Source organism: Triturus cristatus, chromosome 3_2, assembly GCF_964204655.1.
Source record: "Triturus cristatus chromosome 3_2, aTriCri1.1, whole genome shotgun sequence".
Classification (NCBI taxonomy): Eukaryota; Metazoa; Chordata; class Amphibia; order Caudata; family Salamandridae; genus Triturus; species Triturus cristatus.
In genome coordinates this window covers 1,219,911,469-1,219,924,744 of record NC_140584.1, presented here as the reverse complement: position 1 = coordinate 1,219,924,744, position 13,276 = coordinate 1,219,911,469, and the positions used below count along the sequence as shown (strand labels likewise).

Here is a 13,276-nt window from a genome sequence, read left to right as displayed (position 1 = left end):
TGATTAGGTACTCTCCTTACCACTGAATATAGAGCATCATTAACCCAGTCAGTGGTGCACTCCACTGGTTGAGTATCCTCCTTACAACTGAATCTAGAGCATCTTTAACCCAGTCAGTGATGCCCTCCACTGGTTGACTATCCTCTTTACAACTGAATCTAGAGAGTCATTAACCCAGTCAGTGGCTCCCTCCACTGGTTGGCTATCCTCCTTACAACTGAATCTAGAGCATCTGTACCCACTCAGTGATGCCCGCCACTGGTTGACTATCCTCCTTACAACTGAATCTAGAGCGTCATTAACCCAGTCAGTGACTCCCTCCACTGGTTGGCTATCCTCCTTACAACTGAATCTAGAGCATCCTTAACCCAGTCAGTGATGTCCGCCACTGGTTGACTATCCTCCTAACAACTGAATCTAGAGCATCTTTAACTCAGTCAGTGATTCCCTCCACTGGTTGACTATCCTCCTAACAACTGAATCTAGAGCATCTTTAACCCAGTCAGTAATGCCCTCCACTGGTTGACTATCCTCCTAACAACTGAATCTAGAGCATCTTTAACCCAGTCAGTAATGCCCTCCACTGGTTGACTATCCTCCTTACAACTGAATCTAGAGCATCTTTAACCCAGTCAGTAATGCCCTCCACTGGTTGAGTATCCTCCTTACCACTGAATCTAGAGCATCATTAACTCAGTCACTGACTCCCTCCAGTGGTTGGGTCCCCTCCTTACAACTGAATCTAGAGCGTCATTAACCCAGTCAGTGATGCCCTCCACTGGTTGACTATCCTCCTTACAACTGAATCTAGAGCGTCTTTAACCCAGTCAGTGATGCCCTCCACTGGTTGACTATCCTCCTTACAACTGAATCTAGAGCATCCTTAACCCAGTCAGTGATGCCCTCCACTGGTTGACTATCCTCCTTACAACTGAATCTAGAGCGTCATTAACCCAGTCAGTGATGCCCTCCACTGGTTGGCTATCCTCCTTACAACTGAATCTAGAGCATCCTTAACCCAGTCAGTAATGCCCTCCACTGGTTGACTATCCTCCTTACAACTGAATCTAGAGCATCATTAACTCAGTCACTGACTCCCTCCACTGGTTGACTATCCTCCTTGCAACTGAATCTAGAGCATCATTAACTCAGTCACTGAGTCCCTCCACTGGTTGCGTATCCTCCTTACCACTGAATCTAGAGCATCATTAACTCAGTCACTGACTCCCTCCACTGGTTGACTATCCTCCTTGCAACTGAATCTAGAGCATCATTAACTCAGTCACTGAGTCCCTCCACTGGTTGCGTATCCTCCTTACCACTGAATCTAGAGCATCATTAACTCAGTCACTGACTCCCTCCAGTGGTTGGGTCCCCTCCTTACAACTGAATCTAGAGCGTCATTAACCCAGTCAGTGATGCCCTCCACTGGTTGACTATCCTCCTTACAACTGAATCTAGAGCGTCTTTAACCCAGTCAGTGATGCCCTCCACTGGTTGACTATCCTCCTTACAACTGAATCTAGAGCATCCTTAACCCAGTCAGTGATGCCCTCCACTGGTTGACTATTCTCCTTGCAACTGAATCTAGAGCATCATTAACTCAGTCACTGAGTCCCTCCACTGGTTGCGTATCCTCCTTACCACTGAATCTAGAGCATCATTAACTCAGTCACTGACTCCCTCCAGTGGTTGGGTCCCCTCCTTACAACTGAATCTAGAGCGTCATTAACCCAGTCAGTGATGCCCTTCACTGGTTGACTGTCCTCCTTACAACTGAATCTAGAGCGTCTTTAACCCAGTCAGTGATGCCCTCCACTGGTTGACTATCCTCCTTACAACTGAATCTAGAGCATCCTTAACCCAGTCAGTGATGCCCTCCACTGGTTGACTATTCTCCTTGCAACTGAATCTAGAGCATCATTAACTCAGTCACTGAGTCCCTCCACTGGTTGAGTATCCTCCTTACCACTGAATCTAGAGCATCATTAACTCAGTCACTGACTCCCTCCAGTGGTTGGGTCCCCTCCTTAAAACTGAATCTAGAGCGTCATTAACCCAGCCAGTGATGCCCTCCACTGGTTGACTATCCTCCTTACAACTGAATCTAGAGCATCATTAACTGAGTCAGTAATGCCCTCCACTGGGTAACTGACCTCCTTACAACTGAATCCAGAGTGTTATTAACCCAACCACTGACTCCCTCTAACGGTTGAATACCCTCCATACCTCTGAATCTAGAGCGTCTTTAACCCAGTCACTGACCACACTACTAGTTGAGTAACCTCCTTACAACTGAATCTAGAGCATCATTAAGCCAACCACTGCCACCCCCCTGGATGGGTACCCTCCTTGGTCCTGAATCTAGAGCGTTATTAACCCAATTACTGACTCCCTCTGCTGATTGGGTACCCTCCTTACCACTGAATGTAGAGTGTCATTAACCCAGTCAGTGACGCGCTCCACTGGTTGGGTACCGTCCTTACCACTGAATGTGGAGCACCATTAAGCCAGTCACTGACGCCCTCTGCTGGCTTGCTAACTTCTTTACCACTCCAGCTTGCAGCTGGGGGTTTGCTCAAGGGCTTTTACCAAGGACACTTTGGAAATGTCACCCCAATAGTTGGGTAACTTTGATGGGCGGTTGTCCATTGCTGTTCTCTTTAATGTAAAATGTTCAGAACATACCAACTTTAGCTCCCCCCGCAAAATGTGTCTTATCCATTGTAAAAATTTAGATGAATTGAGAGGACTTTCACGTGTGTGGTACAAACATTCATTCCAGGTTTACAGCCGATAACCAGAGCGACAAGTCTGTAGACTCACAATTGTTTTTATCATTCCACAGTATATTGAAACCCTCCCATTAAAAAAAATTCTAAGATTTTAATAAATGCAGAGCATTTATTTGAGCTAGAGAGGAACCAAAACTCAAACTATACCTGGGTATGGGGGGGAATATGATAGTGAGCAAGTCCACATTATGTTTGCTTGGAGTTCCATAAAATTAAAGTTTATGATAATGGAAAATTGGTCATTTCAATCTCTTTAATTAACACATTTGAATGGGAAATCCCGGGTATCCCCCGGGTGAGCCAGCCTCTCTGTCCTCTCTAATAATGTTGTACGGGGGGGGGGATGGTGTATGTAGGTCAGGGCCATACCAATCCCTCGGCCACGGTTCAGTCAGACCGAGCACATCGAGATATTCAGTGGAGGGACATTCTCTCTGCATGAGTATTTTGTGCCATATTCATCAAAATGTTGTGTCGTCCTTGTGCCACGCAAGGTAAGGAAAGGGCAATGCAACGCTAAACTCTGCGCGGCCATCCTGCGTGGCCCAGCGGCGCTTCATGAACCTGGAGTAGCGCAAGGCAGCGCTAGTCACTGCCTTGTGCTGCTCTGCCCCAGGGAGGCGTTGCATGGGTGGAGTGTGGGTGTTCCCACGCATCCATCTATGGACTTTTTGCGCATTCCCAGATTTACCAAGAACGGGAGCCCTAGCAATGTATCAAAATGCTATGCCTACCCAGGGGAGGTGCAACGAGGGGAAATATCTTTATTTCTCCTTGTTAATTCCTCTTCCTGTGTGTGCTGCATTCGGCAGCTCTCGTAGAAAGAGGAAAAGGCGTCAGATGATAGTTTTTGTGCAGGAGGGTGCACCTTCATGCACAAAAAGAATTCTGCCTTTAACGCAGGCACCCTTTTAACATGACACAAATGTTCCTGCGTTGGCGCTTGGCAGCACATAGTGCCCCAGTGCAAGGAGAGGACTGCAGTACAACATATAATGTTAAATATGGCGCATTCCTGGACTCTCCCATGAAACATTGATGATTCCACCCCTCTGTGAGTGACGATAGCGTGCAGTTCAACCTGGGTTCTGGGGTCACCATTTTACCACCTGTTTTACGCCCCTGAAGCACCCTCATCTCATTAGAAGCTTTATTTACCTCAGCAATCGCACTCAACTACTTTTTTAAGTTCAGAAATTCTTCTTGAGTATATAAAAAATGGAGGAGAAAAAGGACAGCATGTCTGATGTCTGACACTTCCAGGACGCTGACGGGCACTTCGAGGATGCTGACAAGTGCTTCCGGGACACCCATAGGTGCTCCCAGGATGCTGCCATGGGGGCACGTACATGAAACACTATACCTTCAAATTCCTCCTCCCGAAAATGGCGGCTTACGTGAAGGGCGAGCTCTAGGCTAAAGGTGGAGATTTTAAGGTGCAATTATCCTAATGTGTACATGTATATTACAAGATTTGACCGAATTAAAAAATGTACAAAACGTCATATCGTTTGACGGATATTCAAAGCAATAAAATACTTTGAACCCCTGGGACAACTCACTGGAACTATCTGGGCTAATTGTCCTTGAAAATCGGGCCGTGTGATGATTTTTTCAGTATTCTGGACTGATGTGTCTATAATATGCGCTTATGGCTCCTCCCTGCAATGCTAAATAGGAGTGAATTATCTTAATTCTCATGCACGTATGATGCTTATACAGGGAAGACGGGTGCCACAATTACTATATGTTATCGGTGTAATACCTGTGGATGTGTTCTTGGTCTTTTGAAATAAATACTTTATGAAGATTCGCTCTGAGAAATATAGCTAAAATGCCAACTAGTTAAGATACGACCATTGTTTATAAGTTACTTCCAAAGAGCACAGAAATTCTTGTAGGCAATGCATAATATTTGACATATTTAACACAAATGAAAATACTATGTAATGTATATTCCTTTAAAGATCGACCATAAAAAAGCACGAACACCATATATATTAATTCACTGTGACCAATAGTGGTCTTTTGACATATTGCCCATTTATGCATTTCTCTTTAGGATATACGACTAGTTCTCTGGAAATTGTAGATGCACTATGTCTGGATAACTCGCTTTTAAATAAATTGGTCAAATATATTTGGAAATGGATACTTAGATACTAAAGGAATGAAATCTATATTGTGAGGTCTGTGCACATCTGCATATGTTGTAATTATTGGTAATATGATATAGATAAAGGATTGGTTTGACATTATCCAATGAATTTTGTATTAAAAATGAGAACTAACCAGAATAATACATCTTAGGTTATGTTCTGTTCTATATACATATGATTGTTCCTCCCCCTTTTTTAACAAATGTAAAACGATATAGGGACTGTATATCTCAAATATAATTTTTGATATGATTTGCTTATATACCACCTATTTAATGATGTCAGTATTTTATTCTAAGAACTAACTAGGCTTTAATGATTTTTTAAATGTTTGTATATTCAGTGTTGTAAATAGTGTGTTTTTTTATATATCTTTGTAGCCCTGAAGAAGTCCGATTGTGTACAAAACGCGTTGGCGGTTGCAAAAAAATGCTTGTTTGTGAATAAAGGACTAAACTCTATATCAACAGAATGTATCGACTTCTTTTTGAGACAAGAATTGTGCTGTCGACACATCTTATTGTGGATTGTCCATATGTAACATTTACAAGTGTGCTGAGCTTTTTTTGTTTAATGTTTAATACTATATACAGATTGAATATAGCCCAATGCAGATAATTAAATAGAATGGTTGCTAAAATCAAACAAACCTTGCCCGGTTAAAAGACATGTAAAGATATTGTATCTCTTTCCCTTTAGCTTGAGTCACAAAGACACATGATGCACGGCTTTTCTTCGTAGAATTTATTGTAATACAAGAAAGTGATACAATGAATATGCATCTGTTTCAGAAATATAAACTGAATGAGTACACCTCAGATAAAAGCTCTACGCTTTGTCTTTATATTTACTAAAATACATAATTTAAATTTACAGTTTTCTCAAGGGAATAACACAGAAATGAAATACATTCATAGAGATTAAGCGACTAAGCCCGATATGGGCTGCAGGCACAGCGACTGGTGAACTGCGCCTGTGGAACCCCCACAGAAGGCTACTCACTGCTGCGTGTGTCATTCTGGGGCAAACCATTATAATGGCCTCGGGCAAACACTAGAGCAGACCAACCACCAGTGTCAAGAGTGGACATTCCTGATATAAGCAGCTCTTACACGGCTGACAAGACCTTCTCAGTTTAACACATTATGTTCTTCACCTCTTGGGTTTGTTGTCCAGGAGAGGTCATGGATGCTGAGCGTTGGTGATTGGTAATGCACATTGCATGGTGTGGTGAGTACTGGCGGCTGGTGGCAGAAGATGGGAGCTGTGGTGGAGATTGGGTGCTGGTGGTGGGCATTGGCTGCTGTGATGGACATTGGATGTGGTGGTGGGCATGGATGGCTGGTGGTGGGCACTGGGTGTGTGGTGGGTGTTGAGTGCTGATGGTGGACGTTGGCTTCATACTGTGGTGGACATTGGATGTGATGGTGGGCATGGATGGCTGGTGGTGGGCACTGGGTGTGTGGTGGGCGTTGAGTGCTGATGGTGGACGTTGGCTTCTGTGGTGGATGTTGGATGCTGTGGTGGACATTGGATGTGGTGGTGGGCATGGATGGCTGGTGGTGGGCACAGGGCGTATGGTGGGCGTTGAGTGCCGATGGTGGACGTTGGCTTCTGTGGTGGATGTTGGATGCTGTGGTGGACATTGTAGAGGACGTTAAACACTGAAGTTTGTGGTTGTTGACGATGGGGAGCCAGTGAACTAAAATGTGTATAATGCGACTCCTATTTATGATAGAGGTGCAGAGATCCTCCCCTTATTGAGCTGAGCACATTGTATTCTTAGCACGGATTGCTCAGACAGAGTGCCTCGTTGCACTGTTTATGTTAGTGTAACAGTGCAGTATTTACAGTTGAATTGTATCTCTTCTTGCACTAATCGAATGGTATTACAAGCGCTGCCTGCACTAAACACATCACTCACAAAGCACACGTTTTATGGCACACCTTCACTATTGTCTTCCTTCCTTCTTCCCAGAAGGATCCTTTATGTATTTGATCCTAGAAAATAAATTGGTGTGAAAGTTCTTCCTTGTGAGTTATTTCAGTATTTCATGTCTTGATAAGACACAACTTTAATGCTCTTTCCATTGCCATTCAATGTTCCTCACAGGCATCTGTAAATAGAGGGATAGCAATGCCTACTTCCATAAGTAGTGGGTTCCCTGCACGGGGTTAATGTTTAATGTTCATGTGGATGATGGATAGTAGAGGCTTACACCTTCCATTGAGCATTTGACAGCATTCTTAATACAGCCACGGAGATCCAATCATTTGTAAGATGCAACCCAAGAGGCTCCCTCCTCTAGAAGAGTAACTTCAGGTGATCCCTCCTTTGGAAGAGCAACCTCAGGGGCTACGTCCTCTAGAAGAGCAACCTCAGGTGATCCCTCCTTTGGAAGAGCAACCTCAGGGGCTCCCTCCTCTAGAAGAGTAACCACAGCTGATCGCTCCTTTGCAAGACCAACCTCAGGGGCTCCCTCATCTAGAAGAGCAACTTCAGGTGATCCTTCCTCTAGAATAGCAACGTCAGAGGTTCCCTCCTCTAGAAGAGCAACCTCAGGTGATCCCTCCTTTGGAAGAGCAACCTCAGGGGCTCCCTCCTCTAGAAGAGTAACTTCAGGTGATCCCTCCTTTGGAAGAGCAACCTCAGGGGCTCCCTCCTCTAGAAGAGCAACCTCAGGTGATCCCTCCTTTGGAAGAGCAACCTCAGGGGCTCCCTCCTCTAGAAGAGCAACCTCAGGTGATCCCTCCTTTGGAAGAGCAACCACAGGGGCTCTCTCCTCTAGAAAAGCAACTTCAGGTGATCCCTCCTTTGGAAGAGCAACCTCAGGGGCTCCCTCCTCTAGAAGAGCAACCTCAGGTGATCCCTCCTCTGGAAGAGCAATGTCAGAGGCTTCCTCCTCTAGAAGCGCAACCTCAGGTGCTCCTTCCTCTAGAATAGCAACGTTAGAGGTTCCCTCCTCTAGAAGAGCAACCTCAGGTGATCCCTCCTTTGGAAGAGCAACCTCAGAGGCTCCCTCCTCTAGAAGAGTAACTTCAGGTGATCCCTCCTTTGGAAGAGCAACCTCAGTGGCTCCCTCCTCTAGAAGAGCAACCTCAGGGGCTCCCTCCTCTAGAAGAGTAACCTCAGGTGATCCCTCCTTTGCAAGACCAACCTTAAGGTGCTCCCTCCTCTAGAAGAGCAACCTCAGGGGCCCCCTTCTCTAGAAGAGCAACCTCAGGGGCTCCCTCCTCTAGAAGAGCAACCTCAGGGGCTCCCTTCTCTAGACAAGCAAACTCAGGGGCTCCCTCCTCTAAAAGAGCAACTTCAGGTGCTCCTTTCTCTAGAAGGGCAACGTCAGAGGCTCCCTCCTCTAGAAGAGCAACCTCAGGGGCTCCCCCCCTCTAGAACAGCAACTTCAGGTGCTCCTTTCTCTAGAAGGGGAATGTCAGAGGCTCCCTCCTCTAGAAGAGCAACCTCAGGGGCTCCCTCCTCTAGAAGAGCAACCTCAGGTGCTCCCTCCTCTAGAAGAGCAACATCAGAAGCTCCCTCCTCTAGAAGAACAGCCTCAGGGTCTCCCTTTCTCTAGAAGAGCAACGTCAGAGGCTCACATCTGTAGAAGAGTGAAATAAGAGGTTCACATCTCTAGAAGAGCGACCCAAGAGGCTCACTCCTCTAGAATAGCAACCCAAGACCCTCACATCTGTAGAAGAGCAACCTAAGAGGCTCATATCTTTAACACAGCAACCCAAAAGGCTCCCTACTCTAGAACAGCAACTCAAGATGCTCACATCCGTAGAAGAGCAACCTAAGAGGCTCACATCTGTAGAACAGCAACCCAAGAGGCTTCCTCCTCTAGAAAAGCAACCCAAGAGTATCACATCTCTAGAAGAGCAATCCAAGAGATGTACTCCTCTAGAAGAGCAACCCAAGAGGCTCTCTCCTCTAGAAGAGAAACCTAAGACACTCACATCTGTAGAAGAGCAACCCAAGAGACGCACATCTGTAGCAGGGCACCTAAAGATGATCACATATGTACAGCAGCAACTGAAGAGACTCACATCTTTAGAGGAGCAACCCAAGTGATTTCCTCCTCTAGCAGATCAACCCAAGTAGATTACATTTCTAGAAGATGATCTCAAGAAGCTCCTTCCTCTAGCAGAGAAACCTATGTGACACACTCCTCTAGAACTAGGAATAGCAAGAGGCTCCCTTCTCTAATAGGGAACCCCAAGTGGCTCAATCCTCAGAATAGAAACCCAATCACCTTCTCCTATAGAATAGGATCCCAAGTGGGTCCCTTCACTAGTAGAAAAACCCAAACGACTCCTTCCAATACAAGAAAAACCATGGAGGCCACCTTCTCTAGAACTCCAATTCTAGAGGCCCCCTCCCGTAAAAGAACAACCCAAGAGGCTCCCTTCTCTAGAAGAGCAATTTAAGATTTCTTCTTCCTGTAGAGGAGCAACCACCTCCTCTAGAAAGCAATACTAAAAGGCTCCCTCCTCTAAGAGAGAAACCCAGGGGACTCAGTCCTCTGCAAGACTAACCCAGGAGGCCACCTTCTCCAGAACAGCGATGCTAGAAGCTCACTCCTGTAGAAGAGGAACCCAAGAGGCTCTGTTCACTAGAAGAACAGCCAAGTGGAGTTTTTGAGTTAGACAAGAGACATTAATGATCCAGAATGCACCATGCATTTCAGGTAGAGACAAGCTGGTTGTATGATGAAACATCAAGAGAAGGACAGAGACAAGGTATGTGAGCTACACATAGAGGCAGTTTATGAATGAGAAAATGAAATTCTGATGCTTTGCAGTCACAGGCACAAGTCCACTCCTCTCGGATGAATGTTTTTTGGTTTTAGCCAGAATCAGTACTGAATTTTGAAATGTCTTTGTTGCGGTTTCAGCACAGCAGATGGGTTGCGATGCTGTCCTTGGCCAGACCAGTGACTGCGTCAGCTGAAGATGAAGGATGGAGATATCTTCAAATTCATCATCGTTGACATAAAGCTCCTTGGCAGGGGACATAGGACCATTGTGGTTACTGCGCTGATAGGCCGGCTCGATGCAAGCTGAAATGGTTACATATGATCTGTGTGCTTCCCTGACCATCTTCCGCACTTTCAATCCTAAGGAACGGAGACAAAGAGAATTCATTACAGATATGTGTCATTTGAGCTCCACAGGTGATCTTAAAGTTGTTACATTCTGGTCATTCTGTTATGTAGCACATCCACAAATTGCTTACTAAATATTCAAATGTTTTCATGTTGTGGACCCCTTCACGCTCCTGCCCACCACCCAACCCCTGCCTGGTGTAGCGGTAGGAAGCCTGTTGGCTAACGCTGCAGCGCCTTGAAACAGCCACAGCGCGTTGATTCTGTCTCAACTCCGCATGTGTTGAGCGCTAGTGAGTTATTGAGAGGGAAATGCAGGGGTGGATGGGAGATGGTGTTACTTCTCAAAGGGAAGACTACACCCTACTTAAACACACTACTTAATTTCCACCTTTACTACTGGCCCTGCTGCAGAGCACAAAAGGAAGAGTCCCCTTAATGATTACTATGGCTGCATAATAGTAATAATAACTTATTTTAATATAGGTTGTAATTCTGCAGCTTTGCATTTATAAGCCCTGTAAGTAGTAAGTGTTTCTATAAGTTAATTTGCTCTCAGGGCCTGGACCTCTGCAGTATGAGAGCCCTGTTAAAAATGAAACTTGTAACCTAAGGGGTAGATTTACAAGAAAGTGATGTATCTCTAGAGAGGCGTCACTTTCCTTGTGCTACCCGGAAAAAGGCTTGCGCCACCATGGATGCGCACCATGACGGAAGAATTGACAGCTGCGTCAGAAATTCTGACGCATCTGTTGGGGCAAAAGTCACTCATTGCTGGAGTCGTGTTGCAAGCACGACGCAACTCCAGCAATGCATTTTGTAGCCTATTCCTACTACACTGCTTCACTCCTTACGCCTGCTTCAAGCAGGCGTATGGTTTTGACGCAGTGGTGTCCTAAACGTGACGCAGTGAAATCTTGTAGATTTCACTGCGTCACTTTTATGAGGCTTTCCTGCGTAGGAACGCCCCCCTGCATACATTATACCTGACGCAGGTATAATGTGATGCAGGGCTTTACAACGTGACGCATCTCCCTAGATGCGTCACGTTGTAAATAGGGCGCATTGTTTGCGCCACCGTTGAGTCAAAAAACGTGATGCAATGGTGGCGCAAAGAGGCGCAAGGGGCTTGTAAATCTGCCCCTAAATGTTTAAATGGGTGTCAGTAGGGAGCGCTGGTGTCACTGAGCCATCTTGGTGGCCTCGCGAGGAAGTTCCACTTTTGTGCACTTTATTATCAGACTTTGCTCAAAAATTTGAATTTGCAGTTAAACGTGTTTCACATGTGATTTTTCTGGTCAGTCGTCAGTCAGAGGCCGGGTTGGTGTGGGTTTAGGTGAGCTCTGTGGCAAAACCTAGTTAAATTAGACGAAATCATGCACATGGAAACAAGAGTTCTTGGGGCCCCCTTTAGTGTGGAAAATGGAAGACACACCTCCAGATTGATCAATTTAATAAGCTGATTTAATAAACCCAATGTATATCTTATTTATGTGTTTTATGAATGATATTTTCATAGTTCGATCTAGGGTCATGGTCAGCGCAGAGCTTGGCAAGTAACAAAGTTCACAACAAGATACAGCAACCAGGGTCAGGATGAGTGAGAGACCAGACTTGAACATTCTCTGTCCTTTACGCGCCTTCAGAAAAGTAGGTTCTTAAAATACTTCTCGAGGGATGGTACCCCATATCCACGTGAGCTCTTCCAGTAGGCGGCTCCTTACTCTTGAAGCCTGACAGGAGGAGGCCTGGTCCAGAGCTTGGGGTCTCCTTCTGTGTGGGATTTCTATTGGAGGGCTGCATCTCTCTCCAGTGATTCCACCACCTCGCTAATATGGAGTTTGTGTTTTTTAGATTCCTGGGTTAGCTGGAAGGAGAGCTTTGTGTGTCATGCTCTCCATTCCGGACCTGAAGGTCTCCCTGAGATTAAACATGTAGGAAACACCTCCATGGACTAATAGATGTCCTCCTGTCCTTCTACCTAGAGGGTCTTCAGAAGGACACAAGATGGCGTTTAGATGATACAGTGTGGAACGGATGCGGCTATGGTCTGACCTGTAAGACAAGATTCAGAAGTTGGTGTTGATGCATCTCTGATGCAGACAAGGAGGTGATGCAGTGAAAAGCTTCACATGCCAGTGCAGGCGACTTAAGACCTTTGTCTACTTTGAAACTAGAGGCCTTGAGGCCTTGAGACCCTGACGGTTGAGTAGCGCGCTTCACAAATGCCTGATTGATTGAGAGGAGAGTGTCACAAGATAGCTTACAATTCTAAGGGAAGAGGGAGATACTCCTTCGTCAGGACACATGCGGCATCAGATGACAGGTCCATACCCATGATGAGGATTGAAGGTGAACTCTGAAGTCCTAGGAGATGTTAGTCCATATCCTTGATGAATAATTAATAACGTTTACACCTGTAAGTGGGAGGACCTGCCTTTTAAGGGTTGCGAGGACAGTTCATTCAAACTCTCCCTTACACCCCAATTTAAATTTTCTGGGAACTTGTTCTACCGCCCACCGGGGCCAGCAAGGCCAAGGGTTGCGGCCTTTCCTGAACTTATTGCCCCCCTTTTGTTGGACGCTGCCAACGTAACTATTCTGGGGGACATGAATATTCACTTTGATGACCCGACATGCACAACGAACACCTCTCTGATGGCTGATCTGGCGGCAATGAATATCTTACTCTGCAACTCAGGTCCCACCCACATGGCGGGCCATCTATTGGACCCCATTTTTCAAAATCTATCTAATATTTCATGCCAGGCAGCTCTCCCTGTAGTTTTTTTTTTTTTTTAAACTTGTTTTTATTGTATTCATTAGCAGCAGCACAATACAGTAATCAGATACATAATGTTCCACAATGTAGAGCAACGCAGTAGCCCCTGAATGCGGCAAGTTGGCGGAAAACAGTTCAACAGCGGTACATTTTTCCAACATCCACCATTTCGCTCCCCCATCCCCGGGGTCCCCCACCCTAGTCTGTGTCTGAGGCATCGTCTTCAGGATCTGAGGGCGGGTCACAGATGTCACCCCTATAGGAGTTCCACGCTCCCCATACTTTACTCCATTTGCCAGGACAGCCCCGTCTGATAAAGGCCGACTTCTCTGCAAACATGGCCTCGTCCATGTCTGTGCCCCAAGCAGTGAGGCGCGGCAGTTCCCCTGTCCCCCATTTTTGAGCTATGTTGCGTTTAGCTATCATTAATCCTAGTGT

At 45.8% G+C, this 13,276-nt stretch overlaps 1 gene segment (V, D, J or C); it reads right to left on the bottom strand.

Annotated features, from left to right (window-relative positions):
* Nucleotides 1-5,683: 5,683 nt before the first annotated feature.
* The window catches only part of LOC146859503 (T cell receptor alpha chain MC.7.G5-like), a 104,955-nt gene continuing 97,362 nt past the window's right edge, over nucleotides 5,684-13,276 (bottom strand). The window contains exon 5 of the C gene segment in view: nucleotides 5,684-10,068.